General features: G+C 41.5%; 1 protein-coding gene across 1 annotated transcript in view; it reads right to left on the reverse strand.

The window, feature by feature from the left end:
* Nucleotides 1-14,288, reverse strand: part of pdlim5a (PDZ and LIM domain 5a) — a 278,081-nt gene extending 263,793 nt beyond the window's left edge. The window contains exon 1 of the mRNA XM_087979923.1: nt 14,148-14,288. The gene's annotated coding sequence lies outside the window, so the exon portion shown is untranslated. The remainder of the gene's footprint in view (nt 1-14,147) is intronic.
* Between the last annotated feature and the right edge of the window lie 632 nt (nt 14,289-14,920).

Genomic DNA, 14,920 nt, shown 5'->3' on the forward strand with positions numbered 1-14,920 from the left:
GGTGGGTTAGCCATGATAACCATGGCAGGTTAGGGGTATAGGGTGCAACATTTTGTTCTTTAAAAACAGATTATTTACTCTCTGGAAAATATAGTGGGCAGGTTGACCTCAAACATAACAGTCCAAACCTGTACAGATTGCTGTACAATCCAACGGTGGAAGCAAATTTGCTCTTAATTGCTTTCATCCTAAACTAACTAACTAACTTAACAGTGATTAAAAACTAACATATTGACAATCAATTTAAAAAGCAGCACTGTTCTAAAAATTAAGTTAAGAGTTAAGCTGGTTTGGAGCACATTCTACAGGTTGCTCCATCATGGTAGGTTTGGAGGGATATGGGCAAGAAGCAGGCAGGTGGGACTAGTTTAATTTGGCATTACAGACTGGTTGGACCGAAGGGTCTGTCTTCTGGCTATATAACGCTATGACTCTACGTCCTTGGATCATGGTGGTATCAATTTGAAAAGCAAAGCATTCAGATAGACTAGAAAACCCAAGCAGCAACGGTATCGAGCAGCTACAATAATTTTGAGTGATTTTATATGGATTGAGAGCTGCTCATTAAAGAGCTACAGAAACTGCACAAGACTTTATGTTCCTACTGATATGACCCGGACTGAGGAAATATTGCTTTGGTACTGACAGCTGCATTTAATACAAGTCTCTGAACAATTTATATATGTATCATCTTGCATTTGAAAACATTAGCTGATTGGATGAAACTTAAGTACACAATATCCTAACCTACAGGCTGCCAGGGGCTGAGATATTGAATTTAGATCTGGGTGGTATGGGATGTAGAGAATTCTAATGATTTTTCAACTAGGCAAGGCCAGCAGTTAGTTTCATCTGCTTTGCGAAGGTCCTTTCCACTTCCATCTATGTACAGTGCTGTCCAGCCAGTGCTGCATATTTCAATTCCCTTTGTGCAACATGCTTTCTTCAGCCCTGAGCGATTAATAAATCAGTTAGTTAATACATATTAAAACAAAAAAGGTGCTGTCCATATGCATCTTTGTTTATTTGCTGCGGGTCAGAACTGCACTTAGTTGTTCCAGCTGAGTCGCTTTCATCTTACATAGCTTACACTATTAATCCTCTTGCAGATGTATAGTCCTGGAGCTATGGGTATGGCATTTATTAATTTCAATTCCCCCTGCAGAAGAACCAACATGATGACACTTTCAAGGTGCACAAAGACTCAGAGTGATGTGATAACCGTGGTATCTGTGGGTCTGGGAATCACTCCTTTATAAAAGGTCACCACAGTTACCAGAGCAATTAGAAATGTATTATATGATTAAATGGAGTCAGAAATGGCATCATGAAGGAGAACTAATGACTGACAGATCTATTCAAACTCTTTATGACAGTAACAAGCAGCATAGATAAAGGGGAAACAGTGGATGTAATTTAGTTGGATTTTCAGGAGACATTTGATAAGGTTCCACTCATTGGCTATTTAATTAGCTATGAGGTCATGGTGTTGCAGAGAATATATTAGCATGGAGAGATAAAAGAACATCAAACTAATAGAAGGCAAAGAGTTAAGATAAGTGGGGCATTTTCAGGATGGTAATCTGTAATCAGTGGTGTGCCACAAAGATCAGTGCTGGGCCACAGTGATTTACAATGCATTATACATTAATGACTTGGATGAAGAAAGTGAGTGCACTGCAGTTATGCTTGTGGGTGATATAAAAATAGGTGAGCTTGACATAAAGAGTTGGCAGAGTGATATAGACAGAAGAGGGGGTAACATTCCTGACAGATAGAAGATAATGTGAGAATATACACTTTGGCAGGAAGAATTGAAGAGCTGAATATTATTTAAATGGAGAAAGGCTGCAGAAAGTTACAACACAGAGAGATTTGGGCATACTTGTCCATCAATAACTAAAAACAAACATACAAGTTTAGCAGGTAATAGGGAAGACTATAGAATATTGGCTTTTATTTCAAAGGGACTGGAGTATAAGAAAAAAGGGAGGCCTCTCTAAAACTAGTCAAATCACAGCTGGAATACTGTGAATAGCTTCAAACCCCTTATCTAAGGAAAGATATACTGTAATGAGCTGCATTCTAGAAAAGGTATACTTGGTTGATACTGGATACTGAGGGATGGTATGATATGGAGAAGTGGAGCACATTGGGACTGTACTCATTGGAATTTGGAAGAATGAGAGATGACCTTATTGAAACATGCAAGATTCCTAAATAACTCATCAGGGTAGATGTTAGAAAGAGCGTTTTCCTTTGTGAGTGTGTCTAGGACCAGGGGCATAATCTCCGAATAAGGGGATCACACATAGAGATTAAGAGAAATTTCTTCTTAAGATTTTGTGCCTAAAATGATGCCTTGTGTGGCAACATTATATACTTTTCACTGTGCTCCTGTACTTTTGTACTTGAATACACTTGCCAATGAAGTTGAATTGAAAAGGGTCAGGAACTGTTTACCACAGAGAGCTATTGCAGCTTTTGCTTCATTAACTGCATTGAAGGCTGAGATACACGAATGTTTAATCAGTAAAAGATTCAAAGGTCATGGGAAAGGCATGAAAGAAGGATTATCAGATCAGCCATGATCTCTTTTAACGGCAGTACAGACTTGCGGGCCGAATGGGCGGCTTCTGCTCCGACATCTTACAGTCTTACTTTTAGCAGGGTATTTGTACCTCATGAAATTATTTAATTAGTTAGCGTAACACAAGAACTGGACATGAACCACATCGTACTGATATTTGTTACAGCTCCTAGCTACATAATTACAGTCGGTTCTTCCATAACGTTATGGTTCTTGTGCAACCCCACATTATAGAAAAATCACGCTTTAGAAACAATGGTTAAAGTGTTGGCGATGTAATCGTGTTACAGCCAACACGCATTTTAAAAGTTAGCACTTTAGAAACAGGGTCCCCAATTCATCAATCGCGTCAGTGAATTCGTGTTGACAAAACCCACATTATAGCAGAACGACCTGCATTACAAGTCACAGACATGACCACGTCGGAGCTGACATTGAGCAAACTGTAGCATACTTCCTTCTGTGTGCCACGTTACAAATGGCCCCAGTAAGATAGAGATCAAGACCTTCATATCATCAGATCACATGTATAACACATATGGCATATTAGCCATGTGACATAACACAGAGGTGGCAAAGCACAGCAGAAAATGAAATTGTTCCATTTTGAACCAGACTTGTGAGAATTGAAAAACAAAACTTTTTCTATGCAATGCCATTCACAACATCCCAACATATTTTATAGCAATGAAGTGTTTCCTGAATTACAACAACTTTTATTTAGAGGTCCTTTGAGATAACAAAATGTCTCAAGGAGCTTCACAAAAGCATTATAAAAGAAGTTACAAGCCTGATATAGAGATAGAGAAAATGAGGTCTGCAGATGCTGGAGATCAGAGATGGAAATGTGTTGCTGGAAAAGCGCAGCACGTCAGGCAGCATCTAGGGAACAGGAGAATCGACGTTTCGGGCATTAGCTATCCATGTACAGCGCATCATCCGCCGTCATTTCCGCCACCTCCAAACGGACCCCACCACCAAGGATATATTTCCCTCCCCTCCCCTATCAGCATTCCGTAAAGACCACTCCCTCCGTGACTCCCTCGTCAGATCCACACCCCCCACCAACCCAACCTCCACTCCCGGCACCTTCCCCTGCAACCGCAGGAGGTGCAAGACTTGCGCCCACACCTCCCCTCTCACCTCCCTCCAAGGCCCCAAAGGAAACTTCCATATCCGCCACAGATTCACCTGTACCTCCACACATATCATCTATTGCATCCTCTGTACCCGATGTGGCCTCCTCTATATTGGGGAGACAGGCCGCCTACTTGCGGAGCGTTTCAGAGAACACCTCTGGGATACCCGGACCAACCAACCCAACCACCCTGTAGCTCAACATTTCAATTCCCCCTCCCACTCCACCAAGGATATGCAGGTCTTTGGACTCCTCCATCGTCAGACCACAGCGAAACGACGGTTGGAGGAAGAACGCCTCATCTTCCGGCTAGGAACCCTCCAACCACAAGGGATGAACTCTGATTTCACCAGTTTCCTCATTTCCCCTCCCCCCAGCCTGTCTCAGTCAAATCCATCAAATTCAGCACCGCCTTCCTAACCTGCAATCTTCTTCCCGACCTCTCCGCCCCCACCCCAATCTGTCCTATCACCCTCACCTTGACCTTTTTCCACCTATCACATTTCCGACGCCCCTCCCCCAAGTCCCTCCTCCCTATCTTTTATCTTAGCCTGCTGGACAAACTTTCCTCATTCCTGAAGAAGGGCTAATGCCCGAAACGTCGATTCTCCTGTTCCCTAGATGCTGCCTGATATAGAGATAACCAAGGGTCAAATAGGTAGGTTATATGAGGCATCTCAAAAGGAGGAATAATGGAGAGAGGCAAAGAAATGAAGGAAAGCATTTGCCTCAGGCAGGGTGTTTTACCTGATGTGGTAATGTTCCTGTCACATTTTTTAAAAAATTTTGCTTGGATATCTTGGTATTGAAGAATCCAACAGACATTTGTATGAGTAACTATCATGTACAAAAAACATTACATTCCACAGGCACAAAAGTTATTAGTTTACAACAATAGAGTGTTATGCTTCAAGTAATGCTCGACAAGGTGGAGATCTTTATACTCTCAGATCACATGCTACAACACACATCCTCATGATAGCGGAGAACCCCTACAATGTGGAAACAGGCTATTTGAACCAACAAATCCACATCTACTCTCCGAAAAGTTACCCATCTACACTTCTCTCCCTAACCTATTACTCTATATTTATCCCTGTCTAATGCACCTAACCTACACATCCCTGAATACTATGGGCAATTTAGGCATGGCCAATCCACCTAACCTGCACAGCTTTGGATCGTGGGAGGAAACCAGAGCACCCAGAGCAGACACGGGGAAAATATGCAAACTCCACTCAGACAGTCGCCTGAGGCTAGAGTCGAACCCAGGTCCCTGGTGCTGTGAGACAGCAGTGCTAACCACTGAGCCACCATACCATCCATTTTCACCATTGTTTCTTAAAGGCATATGATGTGTGAGACATGACATGACATTACAGTTGTAATGTGGAGGTGCCGATGTTGGTCTGGGGTGGACAAAGTTAAAAATCACACAACACCAGGTTATAGTCCAACAGGTTTATTTGGAAGTACAAGCTTTCAGAACGCTGTTCCTTTGAGCCAGCTACCTGACGAAAGAGCATAGCTCAGAAAACTTGTACTTCCAAATAAATCTGTTGGACTATAGCCTGGTGTTGGGAGATTCATAACAGACTTGAATCAACTGAAAGTGCAGTTATCAGTTATAGAATCAAAATTAGGGACATTCCAGAGGCCAGAATCTGAGAAATCACAGAGGATTGAGAGGCTGGGGGAGATTGCAGAAATCCATGAAAGTATTTGAAAAGAACAGGGACAATATTAAAATCAAGACTTTGTTAGACTGAGAGTCAATGTAGGTAGCTGAAAATGTGTTGCTGGAAAAGCGCAGCAGGTCAGGCAGCATCCAAGGAACAGGAGAATTGACGTTTCGGGCATAAGCCCTTCTCAGTCAATGTAGGTAAGCAACCAAATGAATAATGGGTAAATACACTTGGTAAGGGTTATGATATGAGAGTCGTTGATGACCTCAGGTTTAGAATATAGAATATAGGAGTGCTCTGGAATAGTCAATTGGTTAGGCCGCTTTTGGAATATTGTGTGCAATTCTGATCTCCCTGCTACAGGAAAGATATTGTGAAACTTGAAAAGGTTCAGAAAAGACTTATGAGGCTATTGCCAGAGCTATAGGGCATGCTTTGACCAGAGTCAATCAGTCTGGTTAAAACTGGAACAAAACTTGGCAATGATCTGCCAATCATCATCTAGCTGGTGTATTTGCCATGTCAATGTTTGTACCAGAGTGCAGCTGCCAACCAATTAGCACTTTGTTTCCATATACTATTTAATGTTGTTCTCCTTTACATCAGTAAGCTTGTGAATATCCTGATGAGCTCAAGACAGAATCTTAAACCGTGAAACTCTCCTTCAATACTGCATTGGGAGTGTCAACTGAGATTTCTGAATCATGTCTGTAGAGTGGGACTTGAACCCACCACCTTTTAATTTAGGGGAATAGTGTTGCACTGAGTTATGTTTGACAAACTAATGTCCACACACACACATTCACTTTAGTATATCATGGTGAAATACCCACAATTTACTTTGAACATTGGTGAAATTCAATAAAAATTCCCATTTCGATCACAATTTTATGGTCACAGTTTTGGCTTAATACAATTGATGCGAACCAAATCTGGGATGAGTTCGTTTTTGAAAACTAGTTGAAGGAGAAATTGTTCCCACTGATAGGAGGATTGGTACCTGGAAAGACAGATTTCAACAGATACAAAAAACACAAATTGCTGGAGAAAATCTCAGATCTGGTAGGGTGTGCCGAGAGAAGGCAGAGTTAATGCTTTGAGTTCAGTGACCCTTCTTCAGAAAGGTTTGAAGATGCTGCCAATCCTGCTGACTTCACCAGCAAATTCTGTTTGTGTGTTTCAAATCACCAGTGTCAGAGGTTCGTTGTTTTAGATTGTAACAAAATCACTGGTAAAAGAAAGTGGTGAGAATGTGGAACCATATGAAATAGTTAACGAATAATATCATTGTATTAAAAGGTCAGGTTAAATAAGCAAGATGGAGAAAACAATAGAAGAATATGTTGATTGGAAAAACTGATAAAGGGGTAAAGGAAAGCTTGTAAAGCACAATACTCTTAGAATGTAAACACTAGCATAGAAAAATAGGGCTGAAAGGTCTGTTCCTCTTTATAGATTTTTTTTAAACAGAAGAGAGAAGACTTTGTTTTAAATAAACAGAGAAGTGTACAAACTGGAATGCGTTACCTGAAAGGATAATGAAAGAAGATCCGAGGCATGCTCAAGGATCTCATTTTCCACTTTACAACCTCAAGATCTCAGCATCAAATTCAATAACTTCAACAACAGAATGTGAGATATCCCATTCCTCATTCTTCTTAGATTCTCTCCCCATACCCACACCAGCTCCAACTCACAATCAGCTTTGCTGTGTATGTGTTTTGTTTACTTTGCACTTAATAGAGAGGGCTTTCTCTCCCTGTCACACCATTATTTACAAACATTTTGCATTGCCGTTTCTCTTCCTTCATCATTAATAACCCCGTTGTCTTTAATATTGGGTCTCTACACCATCTGTTCCCTTCACCTCTCTTCTACCTCTATCAAAATAAGAGAAAAGAAAAGACATTTTCCAAGACTATATGCCAAACGTTAACTGTTCCTCTCTCCACAGATGCTGTCAGATGTGCTGAGTTTCTCCAGCATTATCTGTGCTTGAAGTATATTCCACGCTGACTTTCAAGAAAGAATTGACAAATTAATTGAAAAGGGCAACATTTGCACAGCCTTTAGAATACAGCAAGACAGTGGGTCTAACCAGACAGCTCTATCAAAGAACTAGCACAGTATGATGGGCCAAACAACTACTTTCTCTGCTGTTTTAGTCAAAAACAAGGATTTAAGCCTTTAACAGGGCCTCACTCCCACTCTCATTTTATACTTTGTGAATATATATGACCTCTACTCAGCTTCCATGCAATGAGTTACTGCAGTCTGTTCAGTCCAATTGTACTTATTAAAGAAAGAATAATTAAGATTCTGAAGGGGTCCAATAGAGCAAACACAAAGTTCCCTATTGCTTCAGGAAGTCAGTCAACCTACCAACCTCCTGTAATATAAACTGTTGGAATGATTTGTAAATTAACATTCTTGCATTTGCCCTGATGAGTGCAAAATGGAAAACTTCAGTAATATGTCTCTCTTTTCAGAGAGATTCAAAACAAAATTAACAGAATTAAAAATAATGAACACAAAAAGAAAGTCAGCAAATCTGAACAGAAACTACATAGCAAAAAAATGCAACTTCAGAAAGATCTTATATCAATTGTAAACTTTCTGAAAAAGTATTCTAAACAATCTGATAGGCCACAAATAAACAGGTACACATTTCAGGATTCTTGTATGATACAAAAGGCCAAAGGAGCAGAGAAGGAGCCAATAATTCCAAGGTTCCAACTTTTTTTAAAAAGAACAAGAATCTATTTAGACATTGAAAGTTTGCTCTGAGCTCCGCCAACTCCTCCTGCCTCAACATGCTCATTCCAAAGTTCACATTCTTGCTCTGCAATAGCCTGGCCCAGCCCGGCCCAACCCAACCCAACCCAACCCTTAGTGCTCACCTCCAAACTTCAATCTCTCTACTTTCCCCATCACTGACTCAACATCAAACAACTTCCCCAGTGATCCTGCTGCTCCATTTGTGGTGCACAACAGACTTAATGCCTGCCCTCTGGGATTGTCTATCCAATTCCCTCCACATTGGCCTCACCACCTGACCCCTAACTGACTTTCAAAAACAAATCACTCTTTCACTGTGCTCTCCTGATCATTCTCCATGCTGGGTTTAGCTGGGAGGGAGGAAGGAAAAGAAGGTGATACTGATCAGGTGAAATGAAGAGGGTAGCTGGAGGTTCTACTCCCCTTAATTTCCTTATCCCTGCGATTATCCTCTTTCTTGCCAATGCTGATTGCTGTGCACAGATTATTGAAGAGGTTGCAGGCACTCAGTTACACCACCGAAAAGGAACACCAGCATGAAGTATCAATATCAACCCAATGGCCTGCGTCTGTGCTGGAAATTATGAAAACCAAACACATAGACATTGTCTATCAATATAGTCACAAAATAGGGAAGTGAGACAAAACCTGAATAAAGGGGTACGTGATTCCATGGATTTTGTTTGACATAGAAATGTATCAGGAATTTTAATTAACTGATTAAATTCAAGGCAAGTCAATTCTGATTGGTCATAGCATTGTCACACTTTTTATGCTGTCTAATTGTTCCTTTTATAAAATTGGTTTTCTTGCATTTCTGTCCAGACGAGTGCAAGACAAAAGCATTGCTGAAAAGTCAAAGGTTTAAGTGTAGATGCATTTAAGGGAAGCTACATACGTACATAAGGAAGGAAGAATAGAAGTTGTGCTGATTCAAATAGGATGAGATGAAGTTCCTCACAAGCAGAATCCTAGCATAGACTGGGTGGTTGGGCCAAATGGTCTCAGTCCATATTGTATACAATTCTATGTATAGTAAATTCTATGTCGGCTAGTGTGCTCAGAGAATGGGCTTTGCCATTAATCAGGAATGCTAGACAAGGAGTTACTTTACTATGGAAACAGGATAAGTTTGGGGTGAAGATAACAGGGAAGCATCTGGACAGTCAAGGGCCCCTGGACAGCAGGGCATTAGAGCAAACCACACCATAACAATAGAAAATAAAAGAAATTTTGAGTTGTCATTTTAAGAAACAAATTGTTCAGAGCAGTATACCTTTATTCAGACATAATCATCAAAACTAACCTAATAATTAAAATTTAAAGCCACCCCCAGTCATTATAAACTGTCTATAAAAGAAGTCACTTTCAGTGTTCTGATAATGCTAAGTTTTCCAAAAAAATAAATTGAGCCTTCAGAAATTCTGATTGCCAGAGATGCTGATGGATAGTATACAGGATAATACAAACGTGACTGTAATCCTTCTCACTGCTGACGACTCCCAGATTTACTTTAAGTGTAAGGAATGTAGAAGAGACATGGTCACCAGCCCAGATTACTATTGTCCAAACCTCAATAATTTGCATAATATTGAATATTTATGTTGAAATTCATTTCATAGAATCATACGATACAGACAGGCCATTCGGCCCATTGAGTCTGTATTGCCAAAAAATGCACTACTATCTACACTCATCCCACTTTCCCACACTAGACCCATTGCCTGGAATGTTATGACATTTCAAGTACTCATTCAAGGTTGTGAGGTTTCCTGACTCAACCAGCCTTCCAGGCAGTACATTCCAGACCCCCACCATCCTCTGGTGAAAAGATGTTTTTCTCAAATTCCCTCTAAACCTCCTGACTTTCTCTTTACAAATGTGCTCCCTTCCTCTTGACCCTTTGACTAAGGGAAACAGCTATTTTCTATCCACCTTGTCCATGCCCCTCAATCTTATACACCTCTATCTGATCTCCCCTCAACACTCCCTGCTCCCAAGAAAACAACCTGAGCTTATCCAGTTTCTATTCATAGTCGAGATGCTCCATCCCAAGCAACATCCTGGTAAGTCACCTCTGCATCCCCTCCAGTGTAATCACTTCCTTCCTATAGTATGGGTATGAGAACTGCAAACAGAACTCTCACTGTGGCCTCACCAAAGTCCTGTAGCTCCAATGTGACCTCCCAGCTCTTATAACCTATGTCATGACTGATTTTTTTTTTTAACCCCCACACTACCACCTAAGTGCGGTAGTATGCCATGACTGATAAATGCAAGTGTCCCATTTACCTTCTTAACCACCTTATTAACCAGCTCAGCCACCCTCAGGGATGAGTGGACAAGCACCCCAAGATCCCTCTGTTTCTCTGAGCTTCCTAGTGTCCTACCATTCATTGAGTACTTCCTTGGCTTGTTATTTCTTACAAAGTGCATCACCTCACATTTATCAGGGTTAAATTACATGTGCAACCCTCACAACCTATCTGATAGGTTATATAACAAAACTGCCTGCCCCTTCCAGCACAGTCTGCTTAAAAAATGTGCTCTTTCACATTTTTTCAGAGTGCATAATTCATTCAAATATCCACACTAGAGACAAGGAATCTGAAGAAAAAGTCACCAATCTTAAAATGTTCATTCAGATTTTCTCCCTCTTCACAAATGCTGGCCTCCATCATGTTTTTGCGATTTTCATTTCTGATGCCCAGAGTCTACAGTATTTAGTTAACGTTCAAGTGTTCTTTAGATTTGCCAGGGACCTTTGAAGGGTGTGAGTTGCATGTCTACACAGGCTAAATACTAACTTGCCGTGTCAGTTTCAAGGCTAGTACTCTCCGTATTTTCATTCTGAATGATAGCTACTCATTTCCACCCTTCCTGTTCTCTCTGAACTTGCTCACAGCAATGAGTAACAGGGCACAATCATACATCCGTTTCTGTCAGGACAGACTGTGCTATTGACCTCCCTGCAGCACAACGACGTGAATATCTGATCATTAGCTGCCTGATATTGGGCTTCTTCAGTTCAAAGAGAGGAGAATTTCACCTCCCATCTGATTCAATAGCTCTGCCGTCAGTCAGTATTAGTTGAATTCACTACCAAAGTCAGTTCAGCTCTGATTGTTGAATTTGCCCAATCAGAGTCACCAAGATGTATAGAATGGAAATAGACCCTTCAGTCCAACCTGTCCATGCTGACCAGATATCTTAAATTAATCTAGTCCCATTTTCCAGCATTTGGCTCATATCCCTCTAAACCCTTCCAAATAATACATCCATCCAGATGCCTTTTAAATGTTCTAATTGTACCAGCCTCCACCACTTCCTCTGGCAGCTCAGTCCATACACACACCACCTTCTGTGAGAAAAGATTGCCCCTTCAGTCCCTTTTAAATCTTTCCCCTCTCACCCTAAACCTATACCCTCTAGTTCTGGACTCCCCCACCCCAGGGAAAAGACATTATCTATTTATCCTATCCATGTCCCTCATGATTTTATAAACCTCTATAAAAAGTCGCTGACCTTGCAGGGAAAACAGTCCCCACCTAGTCAGCCTCTCCCTTGAGCTCAAACCCTCCAACCCTGGAAACATCCCTGTAAATCTTTTCTGAACCCTTTCAAGTTCAGAACATCTTTCCTATCACAGGAAGACCGGAATTGAATACAGCATTCCAAAAGTGGCCTAACCAATGTCCTGTACAGCTGCAACATGACCTCCCAACTTCTATACTCAACCTATTAATTGTCATTATACAATATGAGAAATAATTTCTAATCATAAATTTATAAATTATTATAATAAAATAATTTATATAAATAATTCATGTCAGAGTGTGGACATGGATACCACCATTACATGTGGAGACACCTCTCACCTTGTATGTGGCAGGTACTCATGTGACTTAGCCAACATTGTCTATCTTATATATTGCAGGCAAGGATACCCTGAGGCATGGTACATTGGGGATACCGAGCAAAGGCTACAACAACGGATGAATGGGCACCGCACAACAATCAACAGACAGGAATGTTCCCTCCCAGTTGGGGAACACTTCAGTGGTCCAGGACATTCGACCTCGGACCTTTGGGTGACCATCTTCCAACGCGGACTTCAGGACAGGCAGCAGAGAAACGTGGCTGAGCACAGGCTAATAGCTAAGTTCGGTACCCATAGGGAGGGCCTCAACCAGGAACTTGGGTTCATGTCACATTACAGGTGACTACCATTGCACTATGCACCACACACACACACACACACACACACACACTCTCTCTGAGACTTAGATACTCTACACTCATGCACACACATATACACTCTCTCTCACACTCACAACCCCCAACCCAAACAGACACATAGACAAAGGCCCATATGCACACATATTTTGTGGGGTGAATTTGTATTTGCAGAGCTACATTGTACTTTGCTCAAGAACTGCATGAATTCATGTAAAACTCTTATCTCACTTTTTGGATTAGAATCAATCTAAACATCATAGCATAGACAGAGAACACAAGGGGCTAACACCTTCAACATATTGTCCAGCTATCACCCATTGTTACAGCTAACCTGAGAATGCAACTTTTAAAAAAAGGTTTTGTGATTTACACATGAAAGAAGTGAAACTATCATGGTATTTGAACAGATGAAAGACTCCACAGACAATCAAGGTATTTTTCAATGTATAATTTCAGTTACATCACACTGTAAATTTTTGCTATAAATTCTATGCCTTAGAATTGTGTCCTCCACAATCACCTGAAGGAGCAGCGCTCTGAAAGCTAGTGCGCTTCCAATTAAACCTATTGGACTATAACCTGGTGTTGTGTGATTTTTAACTTTGTACACCCCAGTCCAACACCGGCATCTCCAAATCTTGACTAGTGTTATGTGATTTTTAACATAGCAGTCCCATGGGACTGCTATCTCATTAGAGAGAGATGACTGGCGGTGGTTTAATCTGAGCATAACCACACCTCAGGAGAGGTGTAAGTGCCCTTGATGGTGACCTCAGCAGGTGCTGAGGTATATCAATACTTCACTGGAACATCTTCTGATAATGTGTCAAGAACATTACTCCAAACACCATTTAGGGCGCTTGTGACACAGTGGTCATATTTCTACCTCTAAGCCTGGAAGCTTCAGTTTCAAATCCAGAGGTGTGTCAGAACATCTCTGAGCAGGTGATTCGAAAAAAAAGGGGTTTAACAGAAGGGGGTTAGTGAGCCAGTCTCAGGTAGCCCTGTCCTGTTAGTTCATAGTGACCGAGCCCATTGAAACCACTTCCTGGAGAGCAACCACGGAGGCTCCGCCTCCTCACACACAAGCCCCACCTACCCACCATTGATTGGATCAGAGGGGAAATGGCAACATCAGTGGCCCGTCCCGATTGGCCAGCAGTGCTCTGTCGATCAAAGACACTGCCGCACTCCAAACTGCGATCTGCTGGAGGAAGGGAGCTTTACAACTGACTCCAACCAGAAAGAACTACGGTTTCATGTATTATCTTAAAAAGAAAAATCTCGCTGCATATATTCCCAAGTCTCCCATGAATACAGATCCGCACAGAGTGTACACTGAAACACAACTTCTGTTAGAGGTACATCTTGCAGAAACGCTTCCTGCAAACCCTCCCTTCCATTAGTCAGTTTCACAGCTGACACACACACTAAATGATGTCCGGAATTAAAAACTCACGCCTGCAGATTTTCGGAGGGTCTGAGGCGTGAATAAGGGCAGCCTGTGTGCGTTTGTGAGTCTCTCTCTCTCTCTCTCTCCCTCAGTGACCAATCTCTGACACCGCCATCCCTCCCGTTTTCCTCCCTCTTTCTATTTCTTGGTTTTATTTGTTGGTTCCAGCTGCAATTTGCCAGAGTTTGCATGTGTCACAAGCCGCCCCATTCAAAAACAAAAATCAACCCTGCAAAGCGATTTCACAGCCTCCCCTCCTCTCACCTCTTCTTCATGCACAGTCTCCACGACCTGGCACTGCTGTCCACCAATCTCTATCCCCGTAAAGCTTTCCTCCTTAATTCTCTACTTCCGTCTCCATGGCTCGCAATTTACAGCGGGCGATGAGGAGGAGGAGAAAAGGGGGATTTCCACACCCTTCTGTCTTCCCCACCCACTGACGTAACTCCAGGGAGGGGGAGGGAATTTGCTGTCAGAATAAAAAGTCAGCACACCCCTATCGGAAATTCCTTACACATTAACTTAAAACATTACTTGCAAAATTCACAGACGCCCAAATTTAACCAAATGGTTCAGCTGCTGTTTTCTTACGACCCAGCGAGACAAAAGGTCCCAATATCTCACTGCTTTACGCTAATTTGAAGAGACTTTTTTTAAAAAATCTCCCTTTTTCATTATTAACGCTACGCGCAGAATTTTGCAAATTTCAAAAAGTGCTTGAGAAACTCAGCAGGTCTGGCACCATCTGTGGGAAGAAAGCAGAGTTAACGTTCAGTTCCAGTGACCCTTCAAATTACTGCACTCCAAACGTTAACACAACCAGACCTGCTGACTTTTTCCAGCAATTTCTATTTTTGTTTCAGATCTCGAGCAGTTCTTTGTATTAATTTGCTGTTTTACAATTGATTGGACCAAGTGAGGAGGGGTATTCTGAACCAGGTCTATTTTAACCCCAGGAAATAGCAGCGTCTTTCAATAATTAACACACAACATCAAACAACATGTAGTTTGTTTTAAAAGAAACGATGGAGCCAATT

Source organism: Chiloscyllium plagiosum, unplaced genomic scaffold, assembly GCF_037043375.1.
Source record: "Chiloscyllium plagiosum isolate Xiang-an unplaced genomic scaffold, Cpla_swu_hap1 HiC_scaffold_36, whole genome shotgun sequence".
NCBI lineage: Eukaryota > Metazoa > Chordata > Chondrichthyes > Orectolobiformes > Hemiscylliidae > Chiloscyllium > Chiloscyllium plagiosum.